This window comes from Lampetra planeri, chromosome 17, assembly GCF_965212315.1.
Source record: "Lampetra planeri chromosome 17, kcLamPlan1.2.h2, whole genome shotgun sequence".
Taxonomy (NCBI): Eukaryota; Metazoa; Chordata; class Hyperoartia; order Petromyzontiformes; family Petromyzontidae; genus Lampetra; species Lampetra planeri.
This window is the reverse complement of record NC_136123.1, coordinates 11,667,251-11,690,868: the sequence shown is the minus strand read 5'-3', so window position 1 is coordinate 11,690,868 and position 23,618 is coordinate 11,667,251. Positions and strand designations below refer to the sequence as shown.

Genomic DNA, 23,618 nt, shown 5'->3' with positions numbered 1-23,618 from the left:
GCGCGATCGCTTCCCGACGCGCTTGGCGGGAGGCAACAACAAAACAGAGGCCGCTTGAATAAATTACCGTTTGAAAAAAAAAGAGGAGGAAACACCTCGACGGCCAGCGCGTGAATTGCCACGAGCTGCCAAACGCAAATAAAATATTCACACGCAGTACGATTTGAACTCAACTCACAATCGGAAGGTTGATTGATACTTTACGCCCTACTTGGGGGGGGTCCAACTTAACCCATCATTCCTCTGGGGTCAATAAAATAACTAACACTTAGCTGGAATCATAACGTGGCTTGCCTATTACAGAGAATAACTCCAGCGTAGCAAATGTGGAATTTCCACTACGGGCTCAGGTGTTGACGACAAAACTGAGTGCAGGCCACTGCTTAGTTGAGCAGCACACTGGAATATCCAATCTGTGCAATCTTCACAGAGCTGCAATTAGTGGGTAAAGCAGCCCAAGCCAGCCCTGCCTGACCGCTGGCCTCCCATTGTCCTAGCGGACATGAACACCCCACCTCGGTGTTCAATAACAAAGCGCTGCGAAAACGACTGGGAATGTTCCGTTTCTGCTGTTGTCAAGAGTGCCTCGTTTTTCCAGAACCTATTGATTTAACTGCTGCTAATCTGAAATGGAAAGGTATCGCTGCATTACTATCACCAGTGTATGAATAGATCAGTGGAACAAAGAGTGAACCCCTTACCGCTGCTAAAGGGATTTAACATTTGGTTCCACTTACCCCTTCATAAGCTTCTATACGAGAGCATACCAGATGACCCAAGCTGTGAACGTAATTATATTCCTCGCCAAGTTTGTGCAGCGCCAGGTGGAATATAGTCGCGCACACCGAAGCGTGCTCCAGATTTGCGCTCAAGAGTCCAAAAGGAAATAATGTGGCTCAGAACGGTGGACTTAATATCCTCTCAAAAGCAGACGCTGCAATCCGGTGAACGCACAACGCATTCAGGTGCAACACTGCTCGCGGTTTAATCACGAGGCGTGAGCGCCGAGTCACGCGCAGACGAGCTCCGTGGCCGTGCAGTCGAACGGAGCCGAAGATGCTTATGAACGCGGCGTCGCGCGCGCAGCTCGTGGACAGCAGCGTGCACGGCCGCCAGCCACGCGGCGCTGCAACGACATCGAATCCCTCTCCCCCCACCGTTCTACCGTTCTATTCCCCATTCCATTCCCGGTCATTCTTGGCCGCGGATACCAAATCGCGCCCAAGGTTTTTGCGGCGAGGTCGACGCCACCGACAATAAATGAGGCCAAACGCGCTGATAATCTGCAAGTGGTCTGAGCAGACAAAGGTAGCCCGAGCAACTGGAGCTGGCTCTCGCGTGCAATTCTGAATCATCACCCCGACCTCAACAGGCGCTCGTGAACAGCCCTTGCAGTTTACCATGAATTTCACCTTCGTATATATTACAGACATATTCATATGCTATCCATTAAAATATGAGCTCGTGTATAACACCTAACAATATTTGCCGTATAATTTAAGGCAAGGAGCCTGATGCTCATTCCAATTTAACAAAAATGCATTTATGTTTAGCTGAATGCTGAACACGTCTGCATAAACCAAAACTGCAATTTGAAATAAGCAAAATGGTCAAAACTAAACAGGCCTGCCCAATATAATGTGTTCTACATTATTATTTAAATTTTCCTGCTTTTACCAAAGTATTATCTATGAAACACAATCTGCAGCCAAATTAAATTCCACAGGGGTCATCCGGAGCATAAATACTAAACACAAAATGTATACACAAAATAATAATAAACTACACAAAAAAAAATTACTTTTTATTTTACCGGGTTAAGCCCACCGAGCTACGTAGCTCTTTTTTATAAACGACCTGGCCACAAATGACAGCTCAAGAAAGTGGATTATCATGTGGAAATGTCACGCAGCCGAACACAGTACTCGAAACACGTATTTCTAAATGTGGAGGGAAAAACTGGAGAAAAATCCACGCGACCACGGGTAGAACATGCGAACTCCAGCATGCAAACATGCAAAATAATAGTAAAGTAAAATATTTACCCCCACTGAGCCTCAGACTCCTTTTTATGAGGGTGCTGCAATGGGACGCTTGGCCAATGCTCTCTATTACTGAGCGTTTGGCTTCATGTGGGAGAAAAGTAGAGAACCCCGGATAAGATCCGCACGGACGAGGAGGAGACACTCAACGCTGTCATCTCCTGGCCGTCCTCGCAGCCCCACACCTACAACACCTGACAAGCCCCGGTGGTCACGCATCCCCAATGAGGCTACACGAGATGAGGTTATGCGTTGAAGGATTTGGTCGACCCAAGAGCAGGTGGATCTCTGAATTTATCTGGTTGTGAGTGAGTGAATAAACAATGTAAATTAAAGTGATTGTTCTATGAGGGCCGAATAGCTTAAATGACAAAAAATATATATCAAGTCGTTATCATCATCGGCTATAATCGACCCATTGCTGTATGATGGCCTCTCCAAGCCATCTCTCACGATCGTGCGATGATGCCACGTTCCACCCAGCGCATTGCTCGTGAGCTGAATTCATCGCTGCGTCTCCGCCACGGCCCTACCTACCCGCCACAAAATACAAAACCCGAGCGAACAGACGGCACACAAAGCAGCGTGCACACTCTCCGCATTCAAAAAGTAACAATTTACAAATTGCATCCAAGACTTGGCAATTTGTTATAATTAGCACCAAATACAATTACCCAATTTTTTTTTCAAACGTGTTTCATTACAAAGAACACATTCATGGTGCATATTACGCGATTAATTGACAAGATGAACGATAATTTGAGGGGACAAATGTGCATTCGCCAGGAAATCTCAAATATCCTTCTCAGCACGTACGCATTGTGCCTAGAACGATGTTCATTCTTTCCGAAGGAAACGTTATAACTTGGATCATTAAAACCTCATTTTACATACGCGCACAAGCAACGGCAAGTACAACACACACCCGCACGCAGACGACAAAGAAAAAGTGGCCCAATTTGACTCGGTGAAGGAAAAGTTGCATAATATTAATAAAACAACAACTACAATTTGTTTAGACAGGAAAGACTTGCCGAGTCTCAAGGCTGTGTGTGTTTCAAGAGGGTCCTGCATTTCGGATGTTTGGTCAATTTCATTAGTGAGTGGGCACGTGGGAGGAAACCGGAGTACCCGGAGAACAACGACACGCACGAGGGGATAACACTCGCCAATGGATTAACCCCATTGCAGCGCTGCCATCAACTGTCCACCCAGTAAACCACTCAGTGTAGGTGGCCGCACAAGAGCCGCCTTGGGCTGGCTATGGCACGGAGCGCGAGCGGTAACACACCGAGCCAGCTGCCTTCATCTCCACCCCTGCGCGTGTTGACACTGCCCCGGATACTCGCCGACAGCACCCCAGTGACCTGGTAGAGGCACGTTGAGGTTGTCACTTTTGTATAGAATCAGAAATCAAACCCAAGCCAGCAAGGATTGCACTGCGGCGTGAAAGCGCTACGCCACTGCTCTCCGCTCGCCAGCACACACAACGAGACAAAGGGCTCCCCACCCCCCTCCAGCCATTAGCAGAACGTTTGGGCAAGTGCTATTAGCGAGCGCCTATTAAGGCCTGCACGGTACTACACGGGGGAGTTGTGTAAGCAGCACCACGGCCCGGCTGCTTTTGTCACCTCGGTGTGTTTACACAACGCACCGGACGACAACTTCAAACATCAGCCACCGCTGATGTTAGGAATCAAATTCAGATGACCGGGGTTATAGTGCGGTGCGCGTTGTCCACCGTACCAGCGCTCCCCCGCACGCACACGGCCACAGAGCCACTTGCACACCCACGCAAGCTGCACCCGAAAGTGCTCTCCCCTGTGCGCGAGGGAGCAGCGAGCACTGCAGGGGTGGATCAGCAGCGCTACGTACACCCCCCCCCACCCCTCCAAATAGGGCAGCATGTCACGGCTAATCAGCGACGCCTGTATAGGCTCACAAGCACTGCCGAGGGGCCTGCAGGTGTAAACAATGCTCCACGCGCGCTCTGGCCGCTTGTGGGTTTTTCCTACTGGAATTTGGCCTCTGCACTCAGGCTCGTCGTACCGCGGGCGCCGCTGAGTACCCATTAAGGGACGGCTCTTGCACCTGGCTGCGGTGCCAATGCGGGTCGCTTAGGAGGCGCCGCTAATGAATGGCGCGCGAGTGGGAGGGCGAGTCCTCCGCATGGGCACCTTCTCGCTTGCGTGCCCACGGTCGCGGATAGCAAACGGAGGCCGTTGTGACTGTCGAGTAATTTTCGACGACAACTCGCCCGTTGTTTTTTTTCATTTCGAGTGCCAAGGAGTGCATTTCTATGAAAGTGATATTTAAAGGGTTAGTCCCCCGTGGACTGGTATTGAGTTATCACCACACAAGCCGAAGTGACTGGTGCCCCACTTATTATGACAACCCGATACAGCCACACGGCGTGTTATGAGGTCTGTGGTATGACATTGTATCATGTCTTAACTAATACAGTATCTGGGGTCCATGTCAATGTGCCACTTAATATTTATGGTCGTGTCATTTTTTTTAGCATACCATGAATATTAAGTGACTTTTTAATGTAAAAAAACCTAACAAGTGAACACACATTTGCAAAAGGAGCTCGTAATGTGATCTTCCAGCTTTTTAGATCTTTTTCATCGGCTGACTTGTAAATTCATTTCTTCCAGTTGATGATGCATTTGCTAAAAATGTGCAAAAAAAATCCTCGTTTCATCTGGCTGCCAAATATTGGAAGTATTGAGATGTCCAGTTCAAGCAACTGAGAGAAATTAATGAACTTAGAGCCAAGGTTGTTTTATAATCAAGGTGTCTTACAAGAGGGCTTCTACTATCTCTATACAGAGGATGGATTCAGTTTGTTGCTGAGATCGTGAGGTATTTTTTAATTATTAACTATTATTTATTTTACCAGGTAAGGCCCACTGAGCTACACAGCTCTTTTTCAAAAGTGACCTGGCTGTCACAAATGATAGCTCAAGGAAGTGGCTTATCATGTAGACATGTATAGCAGCCCAATACTCAGAGCACGTGTTTATAAATGTGAAGGGAAAAACTGGAGGACCCGGAGCAAAATCTACGCGACTACACGGAAAACATGTGAACTCCAAATATACAGCAGGCATCAGGGTCGGGATCGAACCCACAACCTCCTGTATACCAGGCGAGGTCGTTAACATCGCCACCGCAGCTCCAATATTTTATGCGTCTCCACCTTTCCGTGGGGATTTTATGGAAGAGCCGTGGTGTCCATGTGTGCAGCGGAGCTCTCATTGAAGCCACCGACGCAAAATGTGCAAAATCTCTCCGGGTCAAAGGTTCGTCAAATGTGCGAGGAGATAAAGGCGTATATCTAATTAAATCCAGCATAAAAATAATCCATCTCTCAATTAAAAATATATATCTAGAGCTAGTAAGATTACGGGTGAGATACAGGTATTGATTAAATATGATTTCTGCCTATAAATAATAATTAATAATAACAATAATTTACCGCCCTTTGCCAGTCCACTGCTGGATGAATGCCTCCCCACACCATTTTAGATTCCGGGGATTTGTTTTGGTCAGTGCAGGTTGGGGAAGGCTGCGTTTCTCAGAAGCAGTTCAGATACAACTCGCCACTGATGTTAGCCGTTGGCAAGAACCTAAGTCGGGATACCGGATTAATAGCACAGTGCTCTAAACATTGCTCCACCGATCCCTCCAATAAGCCTATATAGACGATAAAAATAATACATTCTCGGCCTTACATTGAGAGACAAACAGAGAACACATGAACAGGGCTGGCCATAGTGGGGTACGGGCCCCCCCCCCCCGACACCTTCAAACTAAACCAGCAATGTTACATCTGACACCGTGACATCGAAGCGCGGGGGGGCCCCCCAAAGCGAGGGGCCCGGGGCAGTCGCCCCGATTCCCGTGTAACCCTCGGGGACGGATCTGCACATGGAATGAGAACGCTACTGCCTACTGTACATATACCGTATATATTGCATCGTTCAAACGGTCCAGAGAAGTAAGTGGGGCGGGCTTGGGCAGGGACACGTCACAGCCAGAGAGGATCACGGCCAATGGTCAAGACTAATAACGGAGTGGCGGTCAAGGAACGGAACGCAATCGGAGAAGAAGCACACCGAGGAGGAGAAGCAAATGAAATCGGTTCATGTGCGTGCGCTAGGAAGATCATTACATTGGAGGATCGTGGTTGAAGCTCGGGGGAGACCTTAATTCAGCAGTGGATTGACCATGACTGATGATGATGATGATTATTACAGAGGTGCACCTGACAGACTAAGTGCTCGACATTGCGCTCACCCCCTGCCGCTGCTGCTATTGCCGCCCTCCTTGTCCTTCCATTAAGTTCAGTGCGACCTGCTCCTTGGCGGCAGAAGCCGTTTGCGGCGCATCGCTCTGTACACTTGGCGCGGGGGGGGGGGTATCGACTGTCATCCGTCACCTTGTCGGCGCGTGAGAGGGATTACAGTCGGGACTCCGCCGCACAAAGCCCGAGAGCCGTGCCGCCGCCGCTGCTGCGCACCTGAGCTCGCGATAAAAATGCGAGATCGCGATCTGCCCACGGAAATACGTTCTCGCGCGCCGTCCTCCCCATTTGGTCGGTTGTCCATTTTGATGGGCCCGTCTATTTTAGTCACGACGTGCACCAAAGAGCCAACGGCAATGCAAAACAATGAGGCGTCGGTCAGGGAAAGCATCGTCGCACACGCGGCACAAAACTGAGTGCTTTGACGCAAACCGGTGCGGGTCGCCCCGTTCGTGTGCGCTACGAAACTTGCGACCCGGGTTCGATTCCCGCTCACGGCCAACACCAGTGACGATTATCTGAACCGGCCCTGGGCCTCCCCTAGGTCGACTCAGCCTCAATTCAGTACCATGTGTGGTGTGTAAAACATCGCCACTCGGGAGACAAAGCGGTCGGAGCTTGGTGCTGGCCACCCACCCCCTTCGTGTGCCGTGCCGGCCTTCGAAGATGCTCGCTAACAGCACTTGCCACAACAATCTGTTAAGGCTATATGGGGGGTCTTTGTCTTTGGTTGTGAACATGGAGGCCGGCTCAACTCTTTGGCTTCTTTTTAAAAGCCCCCTTCTATTGATGAAGTGTCGTGATGTTAATGGATTGCTTTGATTTACAACAACAGAACATGTAGCGATCACTGCCACCCTGAAGAGGGGCGAGAGCCCAAAAGGTATCGTGCTCGTTATTTAGCTCTTATATCACAGTAGTGGTGATGAAAGAGGCCGTGTGTGTGCTTAGAAAAATCTGTTCCCAAAGTTTTTTTTGCCTTTTTTACGTAACGCCAATGTGCACATGGTAAAATCATGAATACACAATTCACACCTCCGATTCGCACGGTTGGCTGCGTACGATGCGAAAGAAGTTCAACATACATATGCACGTACCCACAATTCAAACATGGCTAAATATAAAAACACATCACGCGCACGTGCACCATACACGGACGCAGTCGTACACACACACGGGCTTGTAGTGCACAAACTCACATGGCGGGTCTACATAACGAACACAAACACACACGTGGCGATGAGGCCTGCGTCCCAATGTCTATCCACGAAACTGAAAAATCCGAGTGTAAGAGTTTGCAGGTAATAATTCTGAAAATAAATGGTTGAATTGTAAGGGACAGCAATTTGCTTGTGGCCCGTGTAGCTTTGGTAGGTGTGATAGTGGTATGTATTCAAATGTAACGATGTTATTACATTGCCTAAGACTGCCAGAGCAAATACAGTTTAACACGTAGGCTTTCGCGACCAATGTCATCAATAATAAAGTTTGTTTTGGGCTAGATGGCTTAATTATAAATGTGGTATTAACAAACTGCCTGATGAAGCTGGTTGCAATCACCAGCAAAACATCGTTTTCAAATTGTAAATATTGTGGGTTTAACTCTCGGTCTAGACCACGATCAGCCACCAATAGCCACTCGTGTTGTGTGTGGCCACGAACTGAGACCATGACCGTAGCAGTCTCCCCCCACCCTGTGCAGCCTTGACAGACTATCGGGGCAAGTGCTGTTAGCGAGTGCCTATGAAGGCCGGCACGACACACGAGGGGTTGGGGTGGCAAGCACCACTCCCCGGCCACTTTTGTCTCCCTAGTGACGATGTTTACACATCGCACCGGGTACTCATTTGAGGCTGAATCGACCTAGGGGAGGCCTAGGAGAAGTTCAGATAATCGTCACCAGTGTTGGCCATGAGCGGGAATCGAACTCACCGGGTTCGTAGTGCCGTGCGTTAACCACTACTCTACCAAACCCCACATACACAAAGATAAAGAACCCCTGTATAGCCTTAACAGACTGTTGGGGCAATTGACATTAGCGAGCACATACACACACGCACGCACAAACACGCACAGCAATACAGGAGCCGTGAGTTCACGACGGAGCAGCCGGGGAGGGCAGCGCGCGGACGGACACTCACCATTCTCGCTCGCCGGAGCTTCGCGCACCACAAAGAACTGGGCAAAAGCTCGTTCCCTGCTCGCGCTGCGATCGGACGCCTCCACCGCCACCGCCTGCTGCTGCTGCTGGGCGGTGAGGTGCATGCGGCGGAGCCCCTCGTTGTGCTGATGCTTGAGGGAGCGCGCGTGCTGCAGCAGGTTGAGGCGCGAGCGCGTGCCGTAGTCGCACAGCGTGCAGTGGTAGGAGCGCGCCTCTGGACGCACAGCTGCGTCCTGCTGCTGCAGGAACTGCAAGAGACAAAGACAAAGACCCCACCCATGTAGCTTTAACAGACTGTTGGGGCAAGTGCTGTTAGCGAGCACCTGCAAAGGCCGGAATTGGGCACGAGGGGTTGGGTGGCCAGCACCACGCCCGGTCGCCTTTGTCTCCCCAGCGGCAACGTTTACACACACTGCACCAGGTACTCAATTGAGACCGAGTCAACCTAGGGGAGGCCCGGGACCAGTTCACGTAATCGTCACTGGTGTTGGCTGTGAGCAGGAATCGACCGCCCATACTGGAAATTTGTGAAAAAGAGCTTCATAGCTCATTGGATTCCCCCAATCTAAACAAAGATTCTGAACTCGGGTCGCCGGGTTTGTAGCACAGCACGCTAACCGCTACGCTAACCGCTACGCTAACCGCTACGCTAACCGCTACGCTAACCGCTACGCTAACCGCTACGCTACCGCTCCACCCCCACCGCTATGCTGTTATTAAAGCTCGTACAAAAAATAACTAGTGATTTAATGCTGAGTCGACCAAAGTGATGGTCCATGACCGGTTCAGATAGTCACCAATGATATTGCCCATGGCTGAGAATCGAACACAAGTTGGCTGGGTTTGTAGCGCAGAACGCTAACCGTTGCACCACCGCTCAACATGTAAACGCAGGGGCACAGACACACAAGCACCGGTACAAGGATGAACAGTCGCATAATGTGGCCATACGAATGGATGCCAGCACGTCCATTTGTAATACACTCACACAAAGAGATGCACTTGAAAATGGATTCTAAAAACAAACATCCGCCATATAGAATCAAAACCACGATTTATCCCGGAGAAATCCGATGTGCAGTTGTAGTACATAGACTATAGCCCACCTACGGTGCGTGAGGGGTTAGGTGGCCACCACCACGCCAGGCCACCTTTGTCTCCCCAATGCCAAAGTTTACACACTGCGCCAGGTACTAAGTTGTGGCCATGTGACCTCAGGGGAGCCCCAGGACCGGTTCAGACATTCGCCGCCGATGTCGGCCGTGATCCCACATACAAGCACGTGCACACACACGCAGACACACACGCAGACATACACGCACACACACGCACACACACATATGCATACGTGAGGACACGAAAAGACAAAAGAGGGTGGGGAGTAAAACATTATGAACTCAAAATGAGTGACAGTTAATATGACGAACTGTTGGTAGCGAATACAACTCAAACACGCAGACCTTGAGCTACACCCAAACATTACGAGACCTTAATGTCATCACTAATAACAACGTTTAACTTATATTCTGAATGTTCCAAATGCTGGCTGCGCCCGTGAAGTATTCTCATTCCTGCCTGTCTACCCATCTCAGGACTGTGCTGTGACGAGGCCTACACGAAGGTCGCCGTAGTCCCTCCTCTAAGCCTCATTACATGGCCACGTTTTGGCAGGATGACTCTTAAGCCAGCCTGGACCACTGACCGGGTCGGAACATCTCCACGAGGCTCACGCGGGGCCCGCCGCGTCACCGGCGACGGCGTTGGGGCTTGCCCTGGCTCTGTTCAGTGAAGTTCCCAAGGCCCCGGCACGAGAGGTAACCGCAGCGTGTGGCCAGGGGGGTTTGTAATGTGTCGAGAACTACACAATGTTTGCTTAAAATAAGACTGAGCCAAAAATGTTTTTGCTTTAATATAACAGAAGGACCCACACCTGGCTAATGGATTATAATCTCAGGCTTCCTACTATCACTGCCCTGTGCACTAAGAAATATGTGTGTTTCACGCAAGTCTGTTTTCAATCTATATATATAGGGCGCCATAGTGGCGAGATGTTAACTACCTCGCCTGGTATGCACGAGGTCGTGGGTTCGATCCCGACCCTGACGCCTGCGGTAAATTTGAAGTTTGCATGTTCTCCCCGTAGCCGCGTTGATTTTTCTCCGGGACCTCCGTTTTTTTTCTTCACATTAAGAATCTAAATGCGTTTAGAGTATTTGGCTGCAATAAATTTCCGCATGCTAAGCATTTCCACATGATAAGCCACTTCGTTGGGCTAACATTTGTGGCCAGGTCCCTTCTGAACAATAGCTATGTAACTCAGTGGGGCTTGACTGGCAAAATGAAAAAGTTTAGTTTATTTTACACACACACAGACACATCTGATGCAACCAGGTTGTGCCGTGACAGATAAGTCGACTCAGAATGCCCGGTTGGGGTAGACCAGGCCCATCACCCCACAGGGGGCTGTTAAAAAACGAGTAATCACTTGGGGCAGGCAGTCAACAGCGATTGTCCGACGGCGAGACTGGTCCCCATCGTGGGAATGTGCTCAGGAGCAAAAGAACTTGCTCAATCAGACACACGAGATGCCTCTCTCCCTGTGGAGGTGGGGTCAACTCAGGTGGGGTCAACCCAGGTGGGATCAACTCAGGTGGAGGTCAACTCAGGTGGAGGTCAACCCAGGTGGGGTCAACTCAGGTGGGGGTCAACTCAGGTGGAGGTCAAATCAGGTGGGGTCAACCCAGGTGGGGGTCAACTCAGGTGGAAGTCAATGCAGATGTGGGGCCATCACCTCCCTTGACATGGTCACTCACTCAGGCGTTGTGTCCAGTCAGGCCTGGTGCAATGCAACTCCGATGCGCACTTCCGCAAGAACAGGAGCGATTCTACGTTGCCCGTACGTGCGTATGTGTGTTGAACTTCTTTCGCTTCATCCATCGGCTTTGGACTAAGGGTGGGGGGTAACTGCTATCCGTTTGCACCAATGGGTAAACACTGGAAATGCTGGTAAATGTAAAAGTGAAGAGGCAGTAAAAAAAACCTACGTAAACACGAGCCAGCAACAACAATCGTGTACGAGCACTCACACGCGCATGCATTCTTTCTGCTTCGGTTAGTGTTTGTAGTTCATGAAAGCACAACGATATTAAAGGCAAACATTTAAATAAAAACACACATGTCCGCCAATATTTCAGCCAACAGGCCCTCATGAAGACCTCCTGGATGTAGCTTTAATGTAATTGAATGGCTGTTCTAATGGCGCATGTGGTGCTGCTTATATACAGTTTTCCGTAATGGGCTCCAACCCTATGCACCGCATTCAGATTTTAATATATGGCCTTTTATTATTAGTTCTGCCGCCACTTTGTTAGCGAAAACATAATATCAGAATACGGCGCTCATTCAATACGGCACGGTCTATACTTAGCGCGGGGGTGTCTGGCGTAATATTAAAAGATCCGACTTGCCGGAATGGCCTTTTGGCTCTGGCCCCATCTGCTTATTTGAAGGGGGCACCCCCTGTGTCGACGAACGGAATGCGCGCGGGCGCGCGGGCGCACACTCCGTACAGCGCGCGAGGTATCGCGGGGTGGGGGGCGATTCCGCAATTCAAAAGGTGGGGGAGGGGGGTCCCCCACAGGAGGAGGAGAAGGGAGGGGGTTGGAGGAGGAGGACATGCATAGTGCAAAAAAGACCACGAGCGAGTTCCCCCCCATCCACCCCCGCAGACGCCGTCCACCGTTGAGCGTTCGCCAAAGCAGCAGACTGGGACTAGCGCAGGTGTCCCGCGTTAATCACGGTGCGCCTCATTTAATAAACAGATACTTCAGTTGCATGCCTCCTGCCCGTGGCTTTGCCCATGGGTGCATTTTTGGGGTTGTCCGATTAAGAAAAACCAAAAGGAAAAAGGTCAGGGCCATTTTGGCACGCTGGCATATCGTGGGCACAAGCTCAGCGTCGAGCTGCGGGTAAATCGGGTAAACGCTCGTGCGAATGTTCACTTTACACGCACACTTACAAGTGTTTACGTGCGGTGTTATTCTCCCACACTCTATCTATATGTATGCAAATTGGTTATCAAAGTGTTTACGCTAATGAGCCAGAGGGCTGGCGCCTCGCTCTGTAAACGCGGAGTACTCATTACGCGCCAAACTTATTAAATATTTATTGACGTTTTGTGTGCGGTGGGGCAAAGAGCACTTGTCACAATTAGCCCGCGCTTATTACGAGTACAGTGCCCGAGCACGCGACCGCTGCGCGCCGAGACGGCCGCGCAAACTTCCCACGCGGAGGCGACACTGCCGGCGTCCGTCAAGGGGGGCGGCGTGGCTCCAAAACTAAATAATACACGCGGGGACCTCGGACGCATTGCGTCAGCGTAACCCGCACTGAGAAGCCATTGATTACGCGAAGGTCAAATTATCATTGTGTAGGCTACATTCTTTTATGTTTTGGGGTTTCTGTTTTAACAGCAAACTCGTTCTCTCACCTAAGAAGACTTTAATTTGCGACCCTAAGGGAGTACAGTTGCTGGCCAGGGTCCAGTAAATACAGGTTTGGTGCCAAACATGTTGTGGCGGTTTTAGGAAATAATTATTATTTCCGGAGGGCAAACCGAGAGAAGGCGAAGCGAAGCGTGCTTTATTCAAATGTGTTTAGCTTATTAACAGGCTTCATTAATTCCAGCAACAAATTGCCATGCCGTTGTTAAAGGAGGAGGAGATATGTGCAGATAATTAAGACTAAAACAAAGGGGTCAGTGTGTTTTTCGGGCCCAGCGAGACATAAACAGCCTTGCAGGTGCACGGAGCCCAGAGATTTTTCCCGGGAAGCCATTTATTGCCCACACGAGACCCCACTGAGGGATCGCATGCAGGCCGCACACAACTTTCTCATTAGCTCTACCCCCCCCACTCTCTCTCAAAAAGTTTCCACCACTTTTTTTCACGCATGTTCTATTTCCCTTCCCGACATTTGTGCTCCACCGTCCCCCCGCCCTCTGCCCTGATCGCTCAGCAGCATCCTTGATTTGATCCTTGCACTCGCAAGCATCCTCTAGACATCTGGGATTATAATTGGGGGCCGTGGAAGGATGCTTTTCTGGCAAGCGCTGGTACACAGAGATTAACGAAGAGTTTCAGACGCATGGCCGTGGCCCTTGCAGACCTCGATACAAACAGTGCGCTCTGACAATTTTACACGGCACAGACACGATAGTTACGCAAACTCCAGCATGGAGGACGCATCGCGGTGTTGAGGAAGTTTTCGCCAAGAATGTTGGATCCTACCGGATTTCGCTTGCACCACATCGCATGAAGTGAAAAAAATATATAAGAACAGATGTGTGAAATTCTGCGCACAAACGTTCCACTACTCTTTGGCTATTCAAACGACGCCACAAATAACCGGTTTGATGACGAGGAGGGGAAAAAATAGGGTAGCGGCAGGGGTGGCTTTCAAGAAAGAGAATGAAAATATTAACAATGAGGAAGCATATTAATAAGAGAACATTTTAATCAATCTCATGTATAATTCATCCAAAATAATCACAACAAATGAAGGGCCTTCCCAAAACACTAATAGCAGTGAATACGGTTGCGTAAGACTGCCGCGCGAGTGAGATTAATCGCCAGCGCATCACCTTCAATGAACAAAAAGAGAACAAATGAAAAAAAGCCAACAATGCTGGGCGATGTCCCGGTGTGCTTGCACGGTGCTGCTGCAAGGAGACTTCGCAGCTTCTCTGTGGCGCAAAAGCGCAGCGCTGGAGTGGAGGCGTTGGCTGCGTTTGGCGGGCAGCCTTTGTGATTGGCCTTTTTGCGGTGTTTGTTTTGCTCGGGTTTCATGCTCACGGTGGTTTAGGGCAGGATATCGCGGGGGCCTCAAACTTTTTGTCTCAAACAATGGCACCGATTTACCTGACAGAAACTGGATATCGTGACTCTCGTAGGTAAATAACTTTTGTCAGGGAGAATATTATTTACGCTAATGGTTTGCAGTCACCATTGTTTGGGCAAACAAATTACGTGAAGCTTCCACTTACACAGCTGAAATGTTTTTTACCAAAGTCACAGCTTTAATGAAATAATACAACAGGCCCAAGCACAAGCAACTCCTCACTTCCAAAAATGAGGGAATTGTTTGCCCAGAGAGAGAGAGCCGTGCCTACTCTACTCGTATTAAATATAAACCCATCTCCTCGCCCCGAGTACCTCACACCACTGCAGAATATAAATCAATGGAGTATTACACGTCATTTCATGCAACCTTTTTCTCTCACACTTAAAGTGAGGGGGGGAAAACACTTTACATTTTTAGAATTCCTTTGCAAATTGATTTTTTGTTAAAGGAGAGAATAATAAAAAGGTTATTGATATACTGGACTTCACTTGATGCTAACAATGGCATTTAACACTGACCTGAACATACATCAACACAAAAATGCCTCTTTAACAGACTGCTTGTGTGGACGCACTCAGCCGAACTAAGGCACAATCTCGTGCTTGACACGCAACCAGGAGGAGTTTGTTCAGTAACTTCAAAACGGTGCGGAATATAACGTCTTAAAATTGGACAACAAATGCCCGTGGCTTTCGTTCATGTAATTTTTCCCTCCTCCTCATCCTCCTCCTCAATGCAGTCTGGCTAAATGTCACTTGTAATGGGTCTCAATTTAAACATGAAGTGCCTCAGTGTTCCAGCAATTTAACTTTCTTTGTGATATTACTTACCATTTCGTGGAAGAGTGCTCAGTGGGCGGGAAGGAAAAGGCCAGCCACAAACGCGCCTGGGTCAGGATTTTTTGGGATCGGCAGTGGCCAACAAAGAAAAAAGACGCTCGGATTAATAGAGCTGAGGAGACGTTCACCACCGACTTCCTTCGCAAATGCGGACGGAATTTAAATTACTCGCACGGTTTGTCCCAATCCCAGCAACAATCCAACACGGGGACACAAGCCGCGGTAAAGACGGCACAGACTTTCCTCTCACAAGCTCTCATTACGTGTGTGCGCGCGCACGTTGAACTTCTTTCGCACCGTACTAAGCCAAGTGTGCCAATTGGAGGCGCCAGAAAACGAGGAATAATAATATAAAAAAAGCAACGCCCGGGTCAAACACCTTGGAGCGTGCGCGATAGCCGCAGACGGACGAACATAATTCCGCCCCTTCGGAGCGCGGCGCTCGGAGGCACCGTCCAAGCGCTACTGCTGCCACCGCAACAAGCGAGCGCACCACGACGTCAGAGACATGCGGCGGTGGACACGAGCGTTAGCGAGTAACCCCTGCCGGCGGTCGCAGCGCTGCGCCGCCGGCAGGGGCACAGATGGGAGCCGGTGAGTAATGGCTCCGAGCACCTGTGTGGGAGAGTTAAGTCTCCGGGGACAAAGGCAGCAATTAGAAGACCTCCCTCTCTCAGCCAGGCTCGGCGTTTAAGGCCACCTAAGATGTTTAACTTAACTGCAATGTGAGGCAGGGCCTCCCTCTGTTGAATAATACGCAAATTAAAGGCATTAAAAGTGATGGGTTAGCAATTGAATGGAAGTTGACGTATCGTTCCATGGGAATGCACATCGCTAACGAGCGATATTTTCTCTTACCAGAGATACTTTTTAGATTGCAAAGTCTGCATTTAATTACGTTAAATTTGCCAAAAATCAATACGAACCGCGACTTTGGCACACGCGCGAACACGTTTAGAATTACGCCATTTATTGAAACAAAGGGGACAATGTATGTGTGCCAATTACGCAGTTCTTGTGCGCCGAAAAGAAAAGTAGAGGATGCTTCTCAGCGCAGATAAACTACTCCCGTGACAAATTGTGCCCAAGCGCCTTCTGAGACATCTCGTGCAAGGATGGCAGCCGCGGCCTCGTGGAAACGCGTGGATTCGGCGCACGGGAAAAAGCACGACAGCGTTGTGGCACAGACACCCCATTTTACCGTTCCAAAGCTCCCCTGTCATCTGCCTCGGTAATTGGAGGAAATTGTGGATTTGAAAGTGGAAGCAGAATGTTTATCCTGTCTAAATTATTACTCCATTAAGGTTTTTTGCCATGGCGTTACAATGGCTAAATTGGATTTAAAATTTTAATCAGACAATGGACCTCATATCCCAGGGTTTAAACCACACTAAATATTCTTACGATAATTGGAATGCGCTCTATACTACCGCGCATGCCACACAACGAGAAACGCGAGAGCATCTTCCGTGGAAGTGTATTAATTGTGCGCATCAAGTGACGTGTGTATATTTTTTATTGCAGCTGAAATGGAACTAAGCGATCACAATTACGGCGGCACAAAGCACTCTCTCGTTGAGGTCACGAGAAGCCCTCCCTTCCCCCCCACCTCTCTAAGCTGCCTCCCTCCAGTTGACCCCCATCGTCCCCCCCCTGCCCCCCCTCCCCTACTCCACCCCCCAACCCGCACCTGCTCAAACTCCAGTTATTATAACGGAGAGGAAAAAAAACCATTTGTCAATTAGGACGAACGGTTGTTTACCCCCCTTGAAGGTTGCGTGCGTAGAGCTTGTTGGGTCGCCCAAAAGTCTCATATCCTGCGAGAGAGGCGTCCGACAATGGAGGCGCGGATCGCGGTGGCAAGCAGCGGGCCCCCGAAAGAGATCCTCCTCCCAAACGGACGAACGCAAAAACACACGCAGTTATATAAATGTATGTTAATGTAGCGTGCATGCCAGATGCGCTGCTCAAAAGGTAAATTCAACTTTTACAAGTTTAATGCCCAAAAAATTATCCATTCATGCCACCGGCATTGAACGACGAGTAAGATCTCACCGTCTTACACACAAACAAGTAGGTGCACACGAAGACGAAGGTCCCCCGTTTATCCTGCACAGGTTGTTGGGGCAAGTGCTGTGAGCGAGCGCCTACGAAGGCCTACGCGGTGCACAAGAGGATCGGCGGCCAGCACCACTACGCCCGAACGCCTTTTTCGCCCCAGTGCTGCTGTTTACACACTAGATGAGGTACTCATTTTAAGGCCGAGCTGATCTAGGGGTGGCCGAGGACCAGTTCAGACATTCGTCACCAACGGTGAACTCGGGCTCAACAGGTTCATAGCGCGGTGCGATAATCGCTACAACTGAACGCACGCACGTGCGCTCAACGCGTACGCACGATAGGTATTTCGCATTCTATCGTACACCGGGCACGTTTGCCGGAGCGCCAGACGCGGCGTGTCTCCAAACGTCGCGAGCGTCTCCGAGCCGTTCACGGTCACGCCGTCACGCGAGAACCCCTCGGTCTCTCTCTCTTGCTCTCCCGCCGCTTCTCGGCAGCGCCGACCCTCCGCCGTCGCAGACGTCCTTTCCGGGAACAAACAAAATGGGAGTCGCGCGATGAGGGAAGGGCGGCCCGGCGCGGAGCGGGAGAGAGAGAGTCCGCGGAAGCGCGCGACGAGGCCAGGTTGACATGGCACCGCTCGTCCTCCCCCGCCGTGGTTTCGGGTGTCGTGGGCGTCTCTCCCGGTGGGAAGCCGGGGCCAGCGAAGGAGCGAGCGCCGCGGGAGCCGCGATCGGCGCCCCAAGCCGCCGTGTCGGTCGGTACCGCCGGGTAATCGCGGGTGGCGAGCGACACGCGTGCGGCACGTGTAGCGCTGCTCGTGTGCACATCCACGGGAGAAAGATCCCATTTAGGAACGTTAGCAAGCGCCTATTAAGGCCAGTGCAGGAGACGTATGAATGTATGGGTGTTGAACTTCTTTCGCACCATACATAGGCAACCATGCTAATCAGAAAAGGCCAAATATGGCACCAAGATTTGAGTCCACATAGGAGAAGCCCAGACCTGGTTCAAACACAAGTCACTATTGGTGGATTGCATGGCCAAAAATTGGACATAGTTGCTGGGATCATAGCTCGCTAACTGCTATGCCACTGTTCCCGTCACAAGAACACATACATGTGCACACAAAGACACGCATGTGCATGTGCACAAGAAGACAAAGATCCCCCGTATAGCCTTTAACAGGCTGTTGGGCAAGTGCTGTTAGCGTGCACGTATGAAGGCCGGCACAGAAGACGGGATGTGTGGCCAACACCACGCCCGGCCGGCTTTGTCTCCCCAAGTGGTGATGTTTACACAACAGGTACTCATTTGAGGCTGAGTCAACAAAGTGGAGGCCCTGGACTAGTTCAGATAATCGTCACTGGTGTTAGCCGTGAACAGGAATTGAACTCGGGTTGCAGGCTTCGTAAGCGCAGCGCGCTAACCGCTCCAAGACGGTGCGCACACACACGCACTCGTGCACACGCTTGCGGACTTACACACGTGCACATGCAGGGGCGTGCGCACACGCATTTTCACGTACACACGCACGCAGGACTGCTGATGTGGAGAGTAGGCGCTTAAATGGCGACCCACACTGTGCCTTTGGAACGCAGCTTCGTGTGATCGTCCAAGCGTGAGGGCCACGATTGTTTAGGGTTTAGGATCTGCATGGATAATGAGAGAGCCCACGCCAATGCTATGCTCTCTCATGCCCTGCTCTTTTCTCTTTCGTCTTTTCAACCGAGAAACAATTTGAGGAGATTAAGCAGCAAAACTACACACGAAATGCATTCATTTTCACATCGCTTCCTGATTATCAGGGGGGGCCCTTTGGATAAAAGGGCATAAATTAAAGCTTTCCCACAAAGTCGGACAGTTTTCAAACTTTTACCGGATGTGTGTACGAAAAGAAGGCATTTAGAAAGCATTACGAGTTCCATTTGCAAAAGGTTTTTTTTTTTACGAGAACTGTGCGCTGGCGTTTGCGCGCGACGCTCCGTGCGGGTGGCACAGAGCGTCGCACGCGGGGAGAGAGTGGGAAGCGAGTGGGGTGCGAGTGGGAAGCGAGCGGGGAGCGAGCGGCGAGTGAACGCCGAATCCGCCGGGGCCGCGCGATCGTCGCTGCAAGAAAACGTGCCCTCGGAATACGAGCGCAATATTGTCACACATTCCAAACATTGTACGCCGGGGTGCGACTGTTTCCCGATCCACTTCGTCGGCTCGGAGTTCCTGGTGTTTGTTAACAAAAACTGTCACTGCCGAAGAGTGGTGGAGCGCGGGCGGGGGTAGGAAGGAGAGTTCAAATAAAAGAACAGCCCCGCGAAGGCTGTGCCTTTTTTGTTCGACGTCCGAGAAAAATCAACGACGCCGTCCAAGTACGAACAACTACGATGGTGCCGTCGAGGTTTACGAAAACCAAGCGCCGGTGGACGGTTTCACGACGCTCGGCAAAAAAAAATCAACGCCAGGTATTTTTCCGCTTTTTGGCCCAGGTTCAGGGGAAAAAAAAACGTAACCACCCGCTCTCAAACCAGATAATTTTGATGAAGTGCACCGTGAGTTCGTTACACATCTGCATACAAGAGAAAACCAGGGGCTCTTCTGTGAGCAATAACAGCTGTCTCCAGGACTCGGCGTTCCCAAAACGTACTCGGCAGCATATTTTAGTGCACTAGGCACAGCTGATATCTAAATCGCCCCGGTGACCCCAACACTTTCCATAATCACTGCGCATTTAAATATGAAAGAAATTACCCTTGACCCTACGCTACCCACGAGGGAGGCCCCCCCCTCCCTCCTCCCTCACATGCATGTGCACACGCAGCACACTGGCGGACACACGCGGTGGGGGATGGAGAGGAGAGGAGAGGGAGGGAGGAGGGGTGCGATTAACAAAAATCGTTAATCAAACGAGAGGCGGCGAGACTCGCCGCCATCTGTCCTGCAGTGCAGCGTTTGTTTAAACGGGCGCTGGGCACTTAATGAACAACAAATTAAACCTTGGGCCCATGTGCAGCCATGACACAAACCACCTGTTTGGCTAAGGTAGAGAGAATAAACTTGAGAAAAAAAACATAAAGTTTCAGGTTTATTTTCTTCTGCACATTGTGTAATCTCACCCCAAGCCCCCACCCCGCCCCAGAGTTGCTCAAGAGGTGCCTGGGTCTTTCAGCGTGAGTATCGCCACGTTCAGGTTGCATAGCCACCACCAGCGAGCATCTTGGCAAGTACCTGCATCGCTCGTTTGGTTAACGCAAGGAAAACGAAACATGTGAATTGTACTGTCCTCGTCGCCCCGGTCCAGGTGAGAACCCAAACACGTGCCATCTTCTCCTTATGACAAGGCGCTCCGGAAAGTAAGATACACACCCAGCAAGTCAAGCCTGGCGTCTCAACACATTGTCGCGCACACACACACCCACGGATTACAAGATGCAACAAGCCCCACTTTTGTTTTAAAATACAGCGAACAGAGGATGCTTTATAGTCCAGAGACCGGGGGGATAGATTATTCGCACAATTCACATGTTGGCGAACATTCCCTTCCCATCAAAATTCTCACCTAAAAATGCACCACAGTTTTCATTGACCGCCAACCAGCGCCATGTTTCGGCCCCATTAGTTGGCATGGGGTAATTCAAACTGAAGGGGGCAGATCAATGTCAAATTCGTTATAGTCGTGCGCGCGACAGCCGTGCTCAATGACCTGCCCCTTTCAAAAAGCCATCAGTGTCTTTAATACCGGTCACTTGAAGCGACGTGCGTATGCACGCGCGCTAAACTTCTCTCGCACCATCATGTAGCCAACTGTGCCGATCGAAGGCGCGGTGTGCACCTCGGTGCTTGCACTGGAATTTAATCCGGCGGCTGGAACGGTAACTGCCGACTCGGCGCACGCGGTCAATTTGCCTGACGGTCGCCCCCCTTTAAATCGGAAAATTCACGGATTAAAAACGCCGTTTAGGATTGAGTGCTCATTATTTAATCTTCGCCTGTTGGTCATTTACATGGGGTTGTGGTTAGTGCAGGGCAACGTGGCACGCTTTACAGGTGTGAGGGTGCTAATGAGGGGGCAGGTCCATTAACATGCAATTTAATAACGCAGAGGAAAAACACCTCGAAACACTGGGCACACAACAGAAAACCATTCATGCGGCACGGCACATCCCGCATTACCTTTCCTAATGACCATATGCCAATTCTATCTCATTGTTGAACAAATAAATAGGGAAGGCCCATTTGGCTGGCATATGGCTCATCCATTAGATACAAACCACCCCCCACCCCACCCCCACCCCTAAATGAGCAAGGAGAAGAACCTAACTGTGGCGAATGTGCTTCAAATTGTGACGGTGCGGAGAGGCGATCTTTGGCCAATGTTTTATGCGTGGCTGAGTAGGCGGTGTGACTGATGCTTACTGATGTGTCCAGTTCATGACGTCTCCCACCCTCCCCTACCCTGGCCTTCGCGTCACCAATCCATCACCCGATCTACGCCAGCGTCCTTTCCTTCCCATCCTCGCCATCTCACTGAGTGCGCAGCTCCCTCCTTAACCCCCGCCTTGGTCCACCTCACTGTATCGTGAGATTCAATGCCCCCCAAGTGCTCGCGATTTCAGTTCACCCCGACGTGTTCCTTATACCGTCAGTGAGCCTTTAAAGGGCTTCATTGAATACTGCTGTTGTGCACGAGTCCCGGAAGCCAGGGGCAGGGGCCGCTGCGTGTCCTCCGCGCACCAGCTGTCGCTGCCCACAGCCGTTTCGTGTGTTTTTTTTCTTTTCCCGCCGCTCCCCTGCCCGTGTTTAACACTCTTTGGAGGGAGGTGCGTGCGATACGGCAGCGATGGCGGGGGTTGCAGAAATGTTTAAAAACTGTGAAAAAATAAACGGCTAGATTTACGCGAACTGCGTCGCAATGTTTTAAGTTGCGGTCCTGTAGGATTGTCTCTGAATTAGCTCTCTCACTCTCCTGGGTGGAGTGGTGGTACAGTGGTTAGCGTGTCGCGCGATGAACCCAAGTGCCCTGAAATCGATTCCCAGCCATGGCTAACATCAGTGGCGAGTGATATCCGAACCGGTCCTGGACGTCCCCTCCGTACCCCCTCCCCCACGAACCTGTACTAACCAGCATGGTGAAGTATAGTCATATAACGTAAATGACGTGGCATGGGGAGGCCTTCATTGACAAAGGGCTGAACATTTACTTTCTCTCTCTCTCTCTCTGTATATTGTATATATGATTTATTTATACCCCACAATCCCCATTCCAAAATTAGTTGTCCCTTCGGGCTCTCACCTTATTATAAATGAAGGAGATGAAGTCAGCTGAATGGCAGTGTGATGTACTGCAATCCAGAATGCTAACAGGATTTGAAAGAGATTTAGAAAAAAACCTGTTAGCTTTGAGGGAAAGTATGTACAAGATGGAGTAAGCGTGAGAGTGTTTGTCTTTGTGAATGTTTCAATGTCTCTGTTTGACAGTACATCTGCGAGCATGTGTTTGATTGTTAGGACACTGCCCCCAACCACCAACCTTCAACCTACCACCCTCCTAACCCCCAAAATAAAAAAGAGGAAAATATGGCGAGCCATCCTCCTCCATCCTCGGGGTCTCCCACAGCCCTCTCCCCCCCCCCCCCCCCCCCGGGGACGGCGGCGGTGGGTGGGGGGGCATGTTTTGTTCTCGGCTTCGCTAAGACTTCACGCCTCGCAGGCTTCAAACAAAACTGGGCAAGCGGGGCGCCGGTGTCGTGCCGTCTGACCCCGGGCCGGGCCCCCGGCCTCATCTGCGTATTAATAACGTGCGCGGAGGAGACCGTCACCTCTGGCTGCGTCCGATGAAAAGGCCGGAGGAGAATTAAAGAGAGGGCCAGCGGGCACCGGGATGGGGGGGAGGGGGTAGCCGTGCTGGAGGAGGGAAGCGGCCAGGAGGCGGGCGGCGGCCGGAGGGTTATCGGAGGCGCGGCGACACGGAGGGCGGCCCGCGTCGCATATTTATTCCCTCGCGCCCGTTTGCTTATTTCCGACGAGCTGGCGATATACTGCGGGGGCGACGAGCTCGCGAAATCCCCCAACGAGTACGGACGTCCAAACTGTACCGACGAGGCTCTGCTCGGCAGCCGCCCCGTGCTGGCGAAGCGAAAATAATTGGTGAGAAATGATGTAGGAGATAAACTATGTGGGGGGGAAAAAAATTAATTCTGCACGGTCGTCTAAAAGAATCTCTTATAATGAACCGTTCCGTTCCCCAAAATTTCCGTGCTCGGGATAAAGCGAGTTTTTGCCTAAAACGCTGTCAGCGCTAATGACACGTG

At 50.6% G+C, this 23,618-nt stretch overlaps 1 pseudogene across 1 annotated transcript in view; it reads right to left on the bottom strand.

Moving 5' to 3' along the window:
* LOC144723373 (zinc finger homeobox protein 3-like) overlaps window positions 1–23,618 on the bottom strand; it is a 196,061-nt pseudogene that overhangs the window by 102,416 nt on the left and 70,027 nt on the right. The window contains exon 4 of the transcript XR_013586152.1: window positions 8,496–8,763. The product of XR_013586152.1 is annotated as a zinc finger homeobox protein 3-like (transcript). The remainder of the gene's footprint in view (window positions 1–8,495; window positions 8,764–23,618) is intronic.